This window comes from Zea mays, unplaced genomic scaffold (assembly GCF_902167145.1).
Source record: "Zea mays cultivar B73 unplaced genomic scaffold, Zm-B73-REFERENCE-NAM-5.0 scaffold_381, whole genome shotgun sequence".
Taxonomy (NCBI): Eukaryota; Viridiplantae; Streptophyta; class Magnoliopsida; order Poales; family Poaceae; genus Zea; species Zea mays.
In genome coordinates, this window is record NW_023367016.1 from 54,784 (window position 1) to 58,953 (window position 4,170).

At 49.7% G+C, this 4,170-nt stretch overlaps 1 pseudogene; it reads right to left on the bottom strand.

The window, feature by feature from the left end:
• Positions 1 to 1,789: 1,789 nt before the first annotated feature.
• Positions 1,790 to 2,994, bottom strand: LOC118475015 (senescence-specific cysteine protease SAG39-like; annotated as a pseudogene).
• Between the last annotated feature and the right edge of the window lie 1,176 nt (positions 2,995 to 4,170).

Here is a 4,170-nt window from a genome sequence, read left to right on the forward strand (position 1 = left end):
TGCCCGACCCAGGGCTCGGAACTCGGGCTAAGCCCTGGAAGACGGCGAACTCCGCTTCCGCCCGACCCAGGGGCTCGGACTCGGGCTCGGCCCCAGAAGACGACGAACTCTGCTTCGCACCGACCCCAGGGCTCGGACTCCGCCCCGGCATCAGCCGGCGATCTCCGCTCCGCCCGAACCCAGGGATCGGACTCGGGCTAAGCCCCAGAATGACGGCGAACTCCGCTCTGCCTGACCCAGGGCTCGGACCCGGCTCGGCCCCAGAAGACGACGAACTCCGCTTCGCCCGACCCAGGGCTCGGACTCCGCCCCGGCATCAGCCGGCGATCTCCGCCTCGCCCGAACCAGGGGCTCGGACGCGACCTCGGCCACGAAGAAGACAGACTCGACCGCGGCTTCGGAGGAGCTTCCACGTCGCCCAACCTAGGGCGCAGACCAGCCACGACAACAGGAGGCGCCATCATCACCCCTACCCCGAACTGACTTCGGGCCACGGGGAACAAGACCGGCGTCCCATCTAGCTCGCTCCGCCAGATAGGCAATGACGGCGCCCCGCATACTCTGTGACGATGGCGACTCTCAGCCCCCTTATGGAAGCAAGAGGACGTCAGCAAGGACTCAACAACTCCGACAGCTGTCCCTCCGCTAGGCTCCATCGCTCCTCCGACGGCCACGACATCACACCAGCAGGGTGCCAAAATCTCTCCGGCTGCCATGGTGGCATGTACTTAGGGCACTAGCTCTCCTCCGCTAGACACGTAGCACTCTGCTACACCCCCCATTGTACACCTGGATCCTCTCCTTACGCCTATAAAAGGAAGGACCAGGGCCCTCTTAGAGAGGGTTGGCCGCGCGGGGACGAGGGACGAGACACGCGCTCGCTTGAAGCCGCTCGCTCCCTCTCCCGCATGGACGCTTGTAACCCCCTACTGCAAGCGCACCCGACCTGGGGCGCGGGACGAACACGAAGGCTGCGGGATTCCCACCTCTCTCATGCCGGTCTCCGGCCGCCTCGCTTTCCCCCCTTCACGCTCGGCCTCGCGCTCGACCCATCTGGGCTGGGGCACGCGGCGACATTCACTCGTCGGCCTAGGGACCCCCCGGTCTCGAAACGCCGACACTTATGGATAAGCTTTTTGGTAGTTTGGAAGCCTCCCTCTCTAGGGATGGAGAGAAGAACATTTCATCTGCGAGGATATTAGTCTTATTGCATCAAGAGGGGTTGGTGAGGTGCTCCAACATGTACTGGGGAGAGCACCATCAACTTAGTACTTTAGTAAGAATTTGGTGTTTTATTATTGTCCCCTTTACTTTTTGTCATATATTGATTATTTATTACCTTGCAATTTTAATTATGCAACTTTCTCCACATGAACTGTAGGGTATGACGGTATGATTAGAGTCATATGATCATGTTTTTTTCTCAACTTAAAAGTGTAGAAAAAATGTTCCTACTTATTCTTGATCATATTTTAGTTTGTCCTAATTGGACCCCTTAGCCCATGATACTTTGTGTTCGCCTTTCCCATTTCTAAATATTTGCTCCTGTAAAATAACCGGTATGTATTCATGATTAATCATTACACATTTAACACGTTACATGTTTTTTAATAAATGTAAAATTGTACATGTACATGTGTAAGACCAATATAAAATACAATTTACAAACATACATGTATAGACACACATATGTATGGACAAGCTTTATATATGTAGTAGAATGTATAGAAGCACCGATTTATTCTGTCTATGTGTTCATGTATGAACTAAAAGGCTTCTGAAGGTTTGCCTACTCAGTGGGATAGGAAGGTTCCATGGCTAGTCCGCACATGCCTTTCTTGTCTGAAATATCCTTCTCCATTCTCAGGTAACCATTCTCACCCCATGTCGTGCCCATGAGTTCTTCATGAGCCAATACTTGGTTCCATCACTAGTCTTCCCATAACCAATGGCTGCAATCCCATGGTCCAAGTCAGTACCACATGATCCAGTCATCACACCACCAGAGTAGAACTGAAATGTCATGTCTCCACCGTCCACTGCCACCGACACGGGCTGGTTTTGCCACGGCCTTCATCAGGGCAGCCTCATCGTTTGTTGGCACATCCTCGTAGCCCTTGATGTTTGCAGCACTATTCGATCCACTCTTGCACTTGCCATCTGCAGCCGTGTATGGATAGTTGGACTCCGTTGTTAGGCCTCCATTCTTGATGATAAACTTGAATGCATCGTCCATCAGGCCACCCTCACAACCCTGATCCTCACCATGGACATCGCAATCCACCAATTCTTGTTCTGAGAGGGAGATGAGCTTGCCAGTGCTAATTTTCACGATACCTTCTGTGGCTGCCACGGCCGAGAATGCCCAGCAGCAACCTGCAATCATCGATCATTATATATATGTTTTGACATATGTTATGGCACTTTAGTTTACATCATAATAGTGTTTTTTATGAGTCTTATTAGGACCAAATGTATTTACCACATTGCCCTTGATCCTTGATCGGAGTGACTGCACCATTGGTCCCTCCAGTCGATAGTCGCTGGAATCGCATCAACGCTAACATTCTCATACCTAAATCCGGTAGAGACCTTATCGAGGCTAGGTTTGAAGCCTTTGTTGGTCTTGGTAGTCCTGAACTCATCATTGGTGAGGTCAGCGAACTGGTTGATACCAAGCCAGAACTTACGGTTCCCACCTGTATTGAATGATTCGATGAACTTAACATTAGCTTTGAACACCTCGAACCGTCGAGCCTTCTCGGCGGCATCTTTGTAGACGCGGCTGTATTGCGCCATCCACTGCTCATGCCTGGCCACCATGGCTGAGTCCTCGTTCAGGTCGCGAGCAGCAAGAGCAGCACCGCAGAAGAAGGCAAAGCTGAGGACTGCCAAGATCGATGCCTGGAGGGTGGCCATGGTCGATCACGCTACTCGATCGATCAGGCCTGTCAATTGGCTGTTGCTGCTGATGCTGTGCACTATGCCTTTTGATTTGGTGATTAGAGCTTGGTGGTATGCGTCTATATATATATAAGAAGCTACAGATTTGTATTATTGTTAAGTACGAAGCATACGGTGCTCCTACGCTTTACTTTACTGTATGCAACGGCCAATGGGACAGGTCCGTGGGCCGTGAAGTAATGTGTGGTATATTAAAATACTTGTGCCAGAGACGTGCATTTGCCATTCTGCTGTGGACTCTCTTGAACATTATAAAAATCAAGATTATAAGCGCCACATTTGATTATTACATGCATACAGTAACATATAGTATCAGATAAAAATTGGAAGAAAAAAAAAGAAGTGTATTGACAGCACACGCAGTAGTATAGTACTCCTTCCATTCCATCGTCCTTGAATATTTAATGTTTGTTTGTTCATTAATTTAATATATAAACACACGACGGCAAAGTTACGTTCAATGCTGCAAAGGCGTGAACAGTTTTTTAGTTTGGTTTCAACGCTAGACTAGACTGGAGTATAGATGTTAGACTAGACTGGAGTATAGATGGCCAAACGGGCGGCCCGGCGCGACACGAGCCGATTACGGCCAGGCATGACATGATTAGGACACGGCCTGTTTGGCCCGTTTAATAGCCGTGTCATACCGACACGGCACTAGTGTCTGAACCCAGGCCCAAGCACAGCACTAAGGCCTATTAGCCGTGCCGTGCCGGCAACGGTAGGCTCGGACAGCCCATAGTGCCAGGGCCGGCCCGACACTACACTATAAAATCTCAGACATTCACAGAAAACACAATTAAACGCATACTAAATAGCTAATATTGAGTTGTTTAGTGCAATGGTTGTCTCATTAAAAACCTATCTAGGTAAAACTCACCATTGTGGAGAAAACCCTAGATAGGAAAAAAGAGTACAGCCCACAACAAGTTGTGGGGATTAATGTGCATGAGCTCACTAACAGTGAGGGATCATGTGTAGTGTAAGGCTTGCCGAGGAGAAAGTGGTTAAGACTGAGCATTGCTTTTATAAGTTGGTCAAAATTTTATTAGCAATAACTAAATATAAGTAGATACCAACCTAATGAAATAATTGATCACAAATGATAATTGGTCGGCGTTTCGAGACCGGGGGGTCCTTGGGCCGACGAGTGAGTGTCGCCAGCGTGCCCCAGCCCAGATGGGTCGAGCGCGAGGGCGAGCGCGA